This window comes from Oculina patagonica, chromosome 13, assembly GCF_052425735.1.
Source record: "Oculina patagonica isolate OP01 chromosome 13, crgOcupat, whole genome shotgun sequence".
In the NCBI taxonomy this organism is placed as follows: domain Eukaryota; kingdom Metazoa; phylum Cnidaria; class Anthozoa; order Scleractinia; family Oculinidae; genus Oculina; species Oculina patagonica.
The window spans coordinates 32,065,616-32,078,829 of NC_135770.1; the positions used below are offsets into that span (position 1 = coordinate 32,065,616).

Genomic DNA, 13,214 nt, shown 5'->3' on the forward strand with positions numbered 1-13,214 from the left:
TCCCGGAAGTGAAAAACGCTTACAAAGCACATTCGTTGATTCGTTGTCTGTTTCAGAGGGAGAAATGTAAAGGTAAGGAATCTAATCTCAAATTATGTTTCATTTCATGGAAAATTATCTTACAGCACGATCATTTTAATTCTGTTGAAATATTCCTTAATAAGGTCGAGTGTATGGGATAAAAATTTCTCAGAGATGCTCGAAAACTGCCCGAACGCAGAGCGTTGAGCCGGTCTGGCATTTCATATTTAAATGGGGTTTGAATTAGTCTTGAAATTTTTATTCGAAGGTGGAAAATCCCAAATGACAAGTTGATTCTCAAAGAAACTTAATAGTGTATTTTGCTGTAAATTAAAGAACAAAAATGACGGCCGAAATATGTCGCTTCTGTTAATGTTTAGTGTGAATGGACGGAGTATTTTTATTCCTTGCAAACGGCGAAGTAATATTTTGAACAGGTTTTAGTCACATATTTATATTAATTTTATTAATAAACCACACGTTGCTTTCTGTTAAGAAATTGACTGAATTGTTCGACTTTGTTCTGCTGTACACATATTTGGGAAATATAAAACTCATTATTATTGCTCGATATTTATTTCATATGACATCGCTTCAAAAACGTATTTAATAGTTTAATATTTTTCTTTATTAAATCGTGAATGGTTTTACGTACTAGCCAAAGTGTTTCATTCGCGCGAACGTAGCTACGTAGCTTTTGATTTGTTCATATTGTAAGTTTTCACAAATTGTGCTTTTAATCGCGGTATTTTCAGTCATATTTCTCTTAATTTATGAAATAAAGTTAAAAACCTCTTGCCCTAAAGCCGGAATGCGAGAGGTGTTTTGAAACATATTGATGGAGAGCCAGTTCAAAATACATGCGTGAAAATCATTATTCAGTTGAAATTTAGAAAGATAGTGGCATTTAATTAACGTTGGAACACACGAAGGGACAATTTCTCGGGACAAGTCCCAGGGGAAAATCTTCTGCAAGAGAACTTCCTTAAAGAATTCGCACAGGGGTTTTTCCCATTGCAGGTACACAGCAGGGGACTTCCCGCACAGTGCCGACAAAGCAAAATCTTGGGACAAAGGCTATTATTCTTTCATTCTGTGCCTTACAAAAGTGAAACCAAAATTATAAAGTTTGCAGTGCAGCACTGAAATAGATAAGTGACTACACATTGTTTAACTCTATTATTCAGTGCTTATTAGTTTCGATTTCGATATTAAACGGGTCTTTTTAGCCCGGTGATCTGGATATGACCAATACAGAAGCAAAAAAGGTAGAAAAATTGAAGATCCATAAATTTCATTAAATCTGGCCAATACATCCACTTGATTTATCCCTCTCAGAGGGCGACTTTTTTATATACCTTAGAGCACAGCTTTTTTTATGTTATTCAGGCTTCAAAATTATTCACTGCATTAATTATTCGCGAGCCGCCGTCTCGAAACAAGGTTTATAGGGAATTATAGATCTGTGATTTAGTTTAGTTTCATTTGAGGGACATGTCCCACGATAATCAGTTCACACGAGGGAACAAGCACAATTTTGAGAAACAAGTTCCCTCATTTCTATTAAAAAAACGGTTGAAATTGTGAGACAAGTAGTAGTTTCTTGTAAGAACTACATTTTGGAAATTCTCGGTCAGTTTAAAAAAAAAATGAGATCTGAAGCCCGTGCTTGTTTGCAACGAAAATTAGACTGTTCACAGCCCTCTATTTTTTTTCGTATTTTTTCGATCGAATGAGCGCGGGAAAAGAACGGCGAGAGAACTGGACGCCAGCGCAAAACGGGAGGCGCGAGGGGGGTGAGGGGCGGGGAGCGTTTCGCTCGCTTCGCTCGCCAATTCTCTCGCTTTTTTGCGTTGAAAAATAGAGAGGCTGTGGACAGTCTAACGAAAATAAGCTCTTTCCATGCCCCTCGCCCCACACCCCATAGAATTAAACTCATGAACGAAAAAAATAAAGCTCAGGACTTAAAAGGGTTAAAAGCATGTCGACAAGTGTTTCGGCGATCTTTTGATATATTCGGTGGTAAGAAGTCGGTGTACATTTTTAGTTTTCGTTTTAACGTGACCGTCACCTTTTTTTTTGTTTTAAGGAAACTGTGGGACTTCCCTTGATGACAATGAATAACAAGATTGTCGAAACGCATGATTCCATGTGTGACAGCATTGAACAAAAGATACAACAGATCTGGAAGCAAAGCCCAAATCTTCCTGATACCACTGTCGAGGAGCTAAAAATAATCCTAGCAAGATTAAAATCGCTTCCGTTCAAAGATGAAAAACAGCGGGCTTCACTGTTTGAAAGCGTCAAGTGCTTACAAGGCTACCACATCATTCAGATTTTCAATGTAGGTGTTGCTCGTCTCCAACAATCCACAAAAGAGTCCTCGAAATGCATAGCAAAAATAATAAAGCTGTTTGAAATTTGCTCTTCTTTTTGCTACACCGCTGACGTGTCGAAGCGGATTTCTTTTGAGTACTATCTCAGAGCTTTAAAGCTTTGCTTTCCCTCGGATCCGAAGAAACTCCACTTTTCAGCCGAAATCATTTCCATGTTACTCAAACTTGTACAGATTCTCCAAGAAGAAAAGCTTTGCACTTACCCGTTTATGGATTTAGCAAAACCAGATTTGTGCCTCAAAGGAGCAAGGGATCTGTTCAATGAACTTCTCACGATATTAGAGTCGCGATCGTATGACGAGTCAGATATCATCGACATCATCAGTCAAGCCTTGAGGTTAGCTTCTGCTGATGCTGAAAATCACCCCCGGCCGACCCAATGCCTCTAATGAAGGAATTGCCTGAATTACCTTTTCAATTTGATCAAGCAATGCCTGCTGTTTTCTTCCAAACGTGGATTGACCTTCTTCAGTTAACCAAAGCGGCTGATGTAGCTTTTATTATTCGCGTAGCCAGTGCAGATTCCCTCCGTCCCCCGTCTCTACTAACCGTGTCTCCTCTCTGTTATATCGTAAATGTTCTGCGAGGAATCAAGGCGAATGGAGATGAAGTTGACCTCTCCTACGAGGAGGAACGGCTGGATGGTTTCTTCAGGAACATAACCATTTATTCCAAAACGATTATGAAACAACAGTTGCCTTGCTGAAAATACTTTCGTTTAAAAACATCAGCGATACAGTCTTAGCAGAGGTTTACAAACTGTTTTTGTCCAATGGGTGTACGATACCTTCGCATGTCACAAGGCACAAAGCACAAACCTTAGAATCCATCAGGCAGCTACTCTTTGCACTTCCCGAAGGAAGTCTGGTTGTAAGAGTTCTTAAATTTTGGAATCACGTCTTTCCAAACGATTCAGACTACACCGCCCTTAAAAGGCTACTGGACCTCTTTACAGCACTGAAAACTAAAGGATCAGGTAGCACCGGAGTTTGCTTGGAAGAACGAGCTGAACGTCTGTTGAAATTCATCACAAATGTTCTTTCTCCTGCCATAATGCCCTTTGTTCATTCTTGGGCCAATTTTCTGGGGCTTTTGACTTCGATATTTCCAATTTCGTTTGACAAACTTCCAGTTGTATTGAGCTTCATTGAAAAAGCCGTGCAAACTGCACTACCCCAAACTAAAGCATCGGAGGAATACCAGAGCAAAACTTGTGTTTTTCTGAACTGGCTCTCGCAACAGAAATGCAGTGAAAAGGTCAAGGAAAATATGGCTGTCCTTTACTTGCGTTCCGTCGATCCTATGTCAGGCTATAATTCTCTTTCAGTCGATCTCATCAAATCGTTGTGCTCCTGCAAGCCCTTGTCTCTCAGCTTCATGGAGACTTTTATTCAGGAAATGGTCGGTTTTTCCAAATACTTCGAGCCCTGCCAAATTGACATTATCCGAGATTTCGTGTCCAAGGTCGCCTCATCTAGACAAGGCCTCGTTAACCACGAGGACATCTTCACTGAACTTTGTAACACGATGAAGCACTTGTTTGACGAAAACAAAACTCCAGCGAAATATACTAGAGTGGAAACATTCGAATTTATTTCATTGCAAGCCAAAGTTCCTCTTTCAAGCCTGCAAACAGTGAGATTATTTCAGCTGTCAAGGAAGTCCACGGATGGTCTGCGATGCTGCTTACGCTATTTGCAACTTACCTCCTCCACATCTGCGATTCTCAAAGAAAGAGCTTCGGAACATTTTGAACTTCTATTTACCGCAATGTTTGAGACACTGGATGGAAACAAAAACCTCTGTGAGACCTTTTACATCCATCATTGTAGTTTCACTGAATTGTTTCCTACCAGTTGCCTTTCCGTTGATCATTACTGAACATTTGGAGTTTTGTAGTTGCTGGGCTTCTGTCTTTGGGTTTGTTTAAGGAGAAGGTTGATTCACAGTGCTGCATGCCAGTTCTTGCGAAGGCAACGGGATTTGATTGTCCATACCAAGCTTTACAACTTTATTTCCAGTTAAGGTCAATGTTTTCCAGGGTCATCTGCTTTTTGGCGAGAAAAAATCCCAGTTGGTCTTTTAGCCAGAGACAACGCAAGGATGCATCGCCTTCCAATGCAAAACCTACTCCGATTGTCAACTTAGTTGAAGCTTTGGGTCTAATTGTGCAGTCAGACATCTTAACACCTGGGACAAAACTGCTGTTAATCGACAAAGTGCATGAAATAGTTCTAAGCAATCCGCGGATCATCATTGGAAACATTTTACTCTCTGCACTTGGAAATGTCATTCCATTACACCATACGATCAGCCATGAAGACATTGTCCCGGACCATTTGGAACTTCAACATATCGTTACCATCCTTGAGCGTCCTGGAATGCTTGTGCAACTTGCCAAAATACCATCAGCACAATCCAACTCTCTACATTCCGTTCTTTGCTCCAAGATTCCCAATCCACTCTCTAAAGATGATGTTGTGGAGATCTATGAGTGTATTGCCTCCCTCAAAGATGAGAATAAAGAGTTCTTTTACCACCTGTTGCCGCTGTTAGAATCTATCACCAAAATGTGCAGTTCAGTCAGTGAGATACGAGACCTCCTAATCGAAGCGGAAACAATTCTTCGTCAAATCCCTCCGGAACTGATTCCTCTTTCCGTTTTGATTTTTTCGCATCTTGTAGAAAGCAAGGTAACCAAAGACCACAGAGCAGCATTCATCAAACTGGTTGCTTTGAAGTGGGAGATACCGTGCCATTTGGACGTGTACACCTACTACGAAATTCCTCAACTGCTTTGGAAAGCCCACCAAAGCGCTAGTGGTGCAGGAGGAAAGTCTGAAATAATAGATCACATCCATGAAGTCATCGTGCGAAGCAAAGATCTGGAAGCACATGTACTGAAAGGACAAAACTCTAAAATGAACTGTGTGCAGAGGAGCATTGCTTGTCGTGACTTAGAGTGGCTTACTCTCCATTCCTCTTTAACGTGTGAAGATGTCGCCCTGTGCTTCCATCTATCTTCCTGTTATCCAGGCGTTCGTGCTTTGAAGTGTTTCAATTTAGTATCAGGCGTGCAAATTCAAGATGGCTGCATAACACCAATCCCTTTTCAGCAAAACGATGCACGCAAGCTATCAGACGACAAATCTCCATCGCGCGTCAAAGATGGTGCACAAGATTCGTTTGACGAACGAGCCACACCATCCGAAAAACTGCCGTCACTCTTGACACCAGCTGCGATTGCACACAAGTTGATTGTTGAGTTGAGGCGTCTGCTTGGGGACGACATCAACCTCCGTGATATCGCGGTGCAGCTTTGGAACTCTTTGTTCAACAATCTTTGCCCGCGGTGTCCAGACGATGTCTGCAAATCTTCAAACTGTTTGTCTACTTGTGACGAGTTTGTCAGTGCCTTCCTTTCGGTTCTGGAGAAGGCTCCATACTTAGAGGTTGTTCACCCCTGGTTCAGCAATAACAAAAGTCAGCATCACGTCATACAATGCTCAAAAGTCATTTTGGAGTCGTGTGGATGGAACGGGGAAAACGTAGACAAGGAGGGCCATCTCCGCATCCAAGCTGAGGTCATTGTAACACTAGAGGTCCTTAGAAGTGTCAGCAATGTCCCAATGCTCCCGCTCTCGTGCTTCCGTCTTTTCCAGCCTCAGTTAGAGTGCCTTCTTTGCATTCTTCAAAAGCGATTGCCATTTGAAGTGACAGCAAGCCTTTTGAAACTTGCGAGAATCGACTGGAAAGCCGCAGCCGCGATCACTGCAATCGCTTCGCTCTGGTCTTCCCAGACAGAGAAAGTAGAAATTGTTAGAAGGGAGTGCATAACCTATTCAACGAGGGAGAGATACTTCTGTCCCTTCCATTACAAAGGGATTTTGTTTGGGATATGCTGGAGGCGTGTGGTCGGGTTTACGAAGATTCTTCTAAAGATCTGCTGTACAGGCTTGATTGTCTTATCAATTTGCAAAACCCAGATGAAGCAGATTACGGCCTTTATCGGCTTCCAATGTGGCGAAAGATGATGACAGCAGAAGGATTCCCTGCTCACGTGATTGACAAGTGGTGTGTAGCTTTCCTGTTTACGCCAAGAGAAAATCTGTCATCACGTGATGTTGATGCCGTTCTTGATCTCAGTCCCAGTTCCTTGCAGCTGATCGCACCTGTGCTTCAAAGCATTAAACAATGTCTATTTCCAGAAGATTTTCAAGTTACTGAGGGAGAAGGCATCAAAGACCACCTGATCAAGGAACGCCTGCGACTTGCGAGGTTGCTTGGCGAATTTGTCAATATTCTGAAACTACGTAAGTCCAAAGAGGCTCCCAGCGATGCTGCTGTCACAAACATTGTGGTGGACGCTTGTGAGGAACTTTGCAAGAGCTATTTAGACAAAAACACCAGTAAGAATCTCTACAAAATACACCGCCGAAAGCTTAAAGATCTTTTCGCTAAAGTTTTCGGTAAGCACTCTACGTCCGACGATGAACGAGTCAGTCTTCAAGAGTGTGGTAGAGCAAGTAACAAAGAAGAAAACGAATCAAGAGTAACAGTACCTGAACCATACGATGGCGAATCAAGAATGGCGGTGCCTGAAGCACACGAGAACAAACCAAGGGCGGAAGTCCCTGAAGTACATGAGGATAAATCAAGAGTGGCAGAAACTGAAGCACACGAGAAAGAATCAAGATTGGCAGTTTCTGAAGCACACGAGAAAGAATCAAGAATAGCGGTGCCTGAAGCACACGAGAACGAATCAAGAGTAGCGGTGCCTGAAACACACCAGGACGAATCAAGAGTGACAGTTCCTGGAGCACACGAGAATGAATCAAGAATAGCGGTGCCTGAAATACACGAGAACGAAGCAAGAGTTGCAGTGCCTGAAGCACACGAGAACAAATCAAGAGTTGCAGTGCGTGAAGCACACGAGAACAATCCAAGAGAGGAAGTTCCTAAAGTACATGAGGACGAATCAAGATTGGCAGAAACTGAAGCACACGAGAAAGAATCAAGAATAGCAGTGCCTGAGGCACACGAGAAAGAATCAAGAATAGCCGTGTCTGAGGCACACGAGAACGAATCAAATGTACTGAAGCGTGTGGAAGTGTACGAGTTAATGCTGGTGCTATTGCGGCGCTGGTTATCGAGCATTACTAACAAGCCAGCTCTCGCCTCACTCACTCTAGAGATTGTACAGCTACTTTTATCAGAACACTCTACAAAAAAGGGTTCTTCACTTTTGGACGAATTACACCACAAAATCCAACCTCACATTTTATACTTCCCGGCAAACCAGATTCTTATTTCCCAATTGCAAGCAGCGGGTTACAACCAGACAGATCCAACTGACAACCAAGACCTGTGGGCTTCTTCTTCTGTCGAGCTTTCCTGCTACCTCAGCCAGCGCGAGTCTCTAGGGGAAAAAACACTTGAAAAGAAGTTAACAAATGTCCTTAGACGTCACTGGATGGAGTGGAAGAACCTGCTTTTTATGCTAAATATTGCTGAGATAGAGGTTAGCGAGACCAAGGTGCGGACGAAAGATCTCTTTGGGTTCCAGGCCTGCTTGAAAGAAATGGAGAATCAGGTTGCTGCCGTAAAGGAAAGAGTCAGCCAAGTCCATTCCGAAGACGTCGACAGAAGAGTGAAGCAGCTGATACGCCAGGAGCAGAGACATCGTTACAGGATTAACGAACTCTACAAGAGCAGCAATGTGAGTATATAAGTTACCTCACTATATGCATTCACATCATAATACACACTTACGAAGAACTCATTTTTTTCTTTTGTCCTTTTTTATTCATTTTCGTACCTGGGACAAAGCACTTTTCTTTTTTTAATTTACGGCTTTTATGCATAAATTAAAAAGTATATTATTTTCTTTATTTGCACTTTTTTTCAGGCTGGAGTAGGGACGACAGAAGGCAAGAATGGTAAAGAGAAAAAGAAATTTACGAAATTTGTGGCCGTGTGGGAAAACCAATTTCTAGGCAACGTTAAACTGTGCTCAGAGCGAATCCCAGGTAAGAAAATAAAATACAGGAAATATCAGTGGCAAACCGAAATCATAGAGGTGAATTCATTTCAAATGACAGAAGTAAATTCTCGGCAATAATTCCTTTCTTTTGCATAATCGACTTCGACCAAATATAAAAGATGGCAGAAACTGCATTTTTGCTTGAAACAGTTGTTCCCACGGTTATTTTCCACTCTCAGGCCAAACTACGTTTTGGTTAATTAGGGACGGACCATTAGAAAAGTGATAGGGGGGGTGGGGAATTTTCGGCTTGCACGAATTTTTTTTTCTGTCCATTTCTTGTGCACGAATTTTTTTTTTCGGGTGAAACCCTCTGCTCGAATTTTTTTTAGACAAATGTTTTTTTTTCAGACAAATGCCATGTATTGTTACTTTATGCCATGTTTTTGACAAATGTTGCTTTGTTGATTACTTGCTTAATAGTTTAAATATTTTAAAAATGCTGTTGTTCATTGATTTCATCCGTTAGGGACTGTCAATAAGTACTGAGAGGGGGGAGGGGGGGGTCAAGGGGCGGTGCAATTAGAAAAGTGGAGGTCGAAAAATATGTGACCCACCCCTTCCTTCTAGCTCAAAATTGACTGACCAAGCCCTGATCGAGGGTTGGAAATTACATGATCCACCCCTTTCTACAAAAATAGTTAATAAGGAAGAAGTCTTTTTGATTGTCTGTAATGAATTAGAGGTTTGAATTGATATCAGCTTTTAAAGTGCGATCCCAATCATACATCACCCTGTGTCCCTAATGGACACTGTAATTCTATGTACATATTTTTTTTTAACACACCAAAGCAGGATGAATTTCTCACTTCGTATAACAGATTGGTGTTTTTCACATATTTCTGTGTAAAGTCCATGGGAAAACTTAGACATAAACATATGCAAAAACTAAAACAAAACGTAATAGAAATTCATAACGAATTACTGCAGAAATCATATTTGACAGGAATTGACAACAGAAACTAAAACCACTGTATATCGACCATTCATGCTTTTGCAATCTGTTTGAGAAATGAGTTAACTAGTAAGCAATCTACGCAGGCTGGAGAGAGACGATGTAAGGGAATGTTATGATCACAATTGATGTAGGGGGGTCTGGGGGCATGCTCCCCCAGAAAATTTTGAAATTTCTATGCTCAGAAATGCTATTTTCAGCGTTCTCCACCATATATTTCGTCGAATAATTGATCTCATCAAGTGATAAATGATAACAGGTATTTTCAGAGCTTAATAGGACCTTTCCTTCTGCACGAATTTTTTTTTCTTTGCCTTCCCCTTTGCACGATTTTTTTTTCTTATCATTTTGGCTTGCATGAATTTTTTTTTTGTTTTTTCCCCACCCCCCCCCCCCCCCCATCACTTTTCTAATGGTCCGTCCCTTACTAGCTGTTGTTGCTTTTCAGGATGTTACGCCCCCAATGGTTTCCACTCCGAAAAGCCTGTGATTTGTGCTTTGTCCGTGGACAACAGGATCTTGACCATTTTCAAGGAGGAGAAGCCAGGTCGCAGAGAAGAAATCGAAAATGTTGAAGTGAAGCTTTTTGAAGCTGGTTTGTACGTGTATGGACTGCACCCGAGCGGCCATGATTACGTCACTGATGAGCTGTGGGCCGCATTTTACAAGATGCTGCTGGAAAAGGGATTGGTGCCTAGCATTGTTTTGTCCAATGAAAGTCCGGGGTTTGACTGGATAAAGAATTCGAAATTTGTACAACCTGGTGAGGAAATAATTTCGAAGGGATACTCAATTTTATCTTTTTTTTTTATTTTTTATTTTTATTATTATTCATTTCAATAGAAAAAAAAATGCACAAATATAACGTACAAATATACAAAGAAAATATACAATATACATATACAAGAAAAAAAACTTACAAGTATAATATAGTTATTACTAGATCGAAAATTACAATACATCTTTGGAATAGTGACGCTATTACTCATCTTACAACACACTCTTATTTCAATTTTATCTTATCTCACGAATTTTTTTCTACTTTTTTTAGCGAAAACTCATCCCTGTACGTGGAAGTGGGAATTGCATCGCGGTATTGTTCCACCACAGGAAGATTATTTTGACTACCTCCCAGTACATGCTGCCCTGTGGCCTTTTCTCCATGGACACAGAGAATACCTTACCTTAACAAGGGAAAGCGTCGCAAGGTTCCACTTCAGTGATTTCAAGGTAGCAACATTTAATGCCGGTGCTTGTCTGTCACTTTGTCACCCAGGGATTTTCTTTGGAATATCGTAAACGTCTCTGTAAGTAAGCCCCCCCTCAAGAACACAAAAGTGTCGTCTCGTGGGTTATTTAATTTTCCTGGTTAGCTCATCATCCCATCAGTACAAAACGTAACCTTGGTGGCGCCATCAACACGAATCGAGAGGGGGTTTAAACCCTGACTGCTATCGCTGTTGTATGTTTGTTGGGCAGAACTTAAATCTCGCAGTGTTTTCTTTCAACTCAGGGGTACAGAAAGTTGGCAGCAAATGGGTGGATTAACCTGAGAAGGTGATGGGGATGAATAAATGACTTTTACACTGTGGGTTGGTGTGCAAAGGGGACGCGTGGGGGGGGGGGGGGAGAATTGCAGAAATACTTCTAAGTGGCCTCGTCCTACGGAAGGCAGAAAGCTATTCCATGTCTGGTTGAACACAACCTTACCATTTGTGGAAGGAACCTGTTAACGGGGGGAGGGGGTGGCTATAGGTAGTCACGGGAAGGGGTCAGGGGTGGGAGAAGGCGGGCACCAGCAATTTCCATTACAAAAAGCCTATCTTTGAGAAACTAACTTTTCATATCTTAAACTTAGGACGCCAAAGTCGTCGAGAAGAAACAACAAAAAGCAAAGGCAATAGCTGGAAGCTTGAAGGCCAATCGCCAATTACAGCGTGAACTACATTCGTTGCACGGAGACGAGGAGCTAATCGAGACACTGGCGGGAAAATTGGCATCTGCTGTCAACGGCACAGTTCACAGCATTGTTAATGGGGAGCAGCCTACTACAGAGAGCGTGAAAAAGCTCATTGACATGAAAAGACTTGCGTTCGTTAAATGTAAAAAAGCCTGCAAATCAAATGTAAAAAAGTGTGATTGTAAATTTAACGAGGCTCTAAAAGGTGCAGAAAATTACGCAGCTGTGGTCCTTCGCGTGTGTGCTGGTGTCCAAGAAGCATTCTGTGATACCTAGTAACCGTTACCTCAAACGCACAGAAATTTCTGTCGATGTTTTGGAGCACACCTTATTTTTCATGAATAGAAGTACAAGACCTTTGCTGGCATGTCCGGCAGTGACCAAATAGTCCCAGACAATTTGTTTTCCTTTTAAGTTTTATCGCGTTTAAGTTAAATAAAGGTTTATAGCTAGTCTTTACTGTATGCGCATCGTTAGAGACTAGGCCCAGTACCTCCGTTTCGTTTGGTCGCGTTCCATAACATAAATACAGTATTGGTTTTAGAAAAAGAAATATTGATTCGCAGATGAAACGAAGGTACAGCGTTATTCGGCATGAATTCTGAGCGTTTTATTTGGCTTTGTAATGAGACCATGGAATTAGGGAGGGATTCACGCAAACAGCGGTCGATGCATTACGCGCGCGCACTTCCCTCCAAAACTGCTGCTTTTTCCCAAAATCTTGTACTTTCGAAGCCAAAAGTCACTGAAAAGATTAGCTTTGTACACTGCATATGCATAGAAATTTAGTACTTGCCATCTATAACTTGTCTACTGCAGGACGTGGCGTTAGATTTTTGTTTGACCGCTGTGAAGGTTTAATAGATTAGTTGAATTTTTAATACCATGTATAATGTAAGTCGCAAAATCTGACATCCTGCAAGCGGGACAGTCAGCGGCAGTATAAATGACAAAAAATGTAAATACTACGCTGTAGTCAAAAAACTATTCCCGACATTTCGGCAATGCTGCCTTCTTCAGGGGGACAAAACTATTTCTTATAAATTCAGCACCTACGCTGCGCAGTGTTTCGAATTTTTATCACAGTCAGCGGCAGTTTTGGCGGGAACGGCGCGCGCCGTCCGCACGCGCAGACCGTTTGCATTGACAAGACTGTTCTCGAGCAATGGAAAGTTCCTTAAGTTTGTAAGGTACGTAGGAAAAAGGGTAATAAAGGGTAAGTTCTCGGTGGTTTGTCATATGCTGAACAATGATAACAAGATTTCTTAGAAAGTTTTTCTAGCTTTTTCAGCAATAATCTTACATAGCAGTTTGTCGGTGGTCGTCGGTTTTAAATAGCTTGTTTGGTTTAATTCGCAAAATACAGATCAATACAATGTAGTAACATAAATTCATTAAAGTGATAAACGAACCAATTCTCACAGATCAGAATTAGGCAAGTTGCATTGTAAACCTCTTAAATCCATTTTTTTACTTTACTTCTTAGTGTATTTTATTATTAAGTATTCATTCCACTAGCCTACAGTTGATGAAATGCTCTAATTTAAATAAAACTAAAACTACAGTATGCGTTCTCCCAAAATGTTGTTACAAGAACTTTTATTACTATGGTCTTATCTTGTCAAATCTGCGTATACCTCTCCTCTCCTCTCCTCCTCCCTAGGCATATTCCAAGTTATCAGTTCCCGATTAGGATGGGACACGCTGTGAGGGCACTTTCCATTAGTCAGAACTGGCCGGCTGGTCCGGTGGTTTTGAATATGAAATGGGCCTTTTGCACGGGATTTTCCCCCAAATCCACCATAACGATGTATAATATTTATTGACTGATTTGACGGG

The 13,214-nt window shown here is 41.4% G+C and overlaps 1 long non-coding RNA gene and 1 pseudogene across 2 annotated transcripts; both read left to right on the top strand.

Moving 5' to 3' along the window:
- The first annotated feature begins 1,523 nt into the window (after positions 1 to 1,523).
- Positions 1,524 to 12,081, top strand: LOC144635349 (uncharacterized; annotated as a pseudogene). The gene is made up of 5 exons (XR_013567355.1): positions 1,524 to 8,136; positions 8,326 to 8,446; positions 9,864 to 10,178; positions 10,467 to 10,645; positions 11,274 to 12,081. The product of XR_013567355.1 is annotated as an uncharacterized LOC144635349 (transcript).
- Positions 12,082 to 12,145: 64 nt separating this feature from the next.
- On the top strand, positions 12,146 to 12,937 carry LOC144634302 (uncharacterized). Its single transcript, XR_013567181.1, has 2 exons — positions 12,146 to 12,213; positions 12,441 to 12,937. It is a non-coding gene; the product is annotated as an uncharacterized LOC144634302 (long non-coding RNA).
- Positions 12,938 to 13,214: the final 277 nt, after the last annotated feature.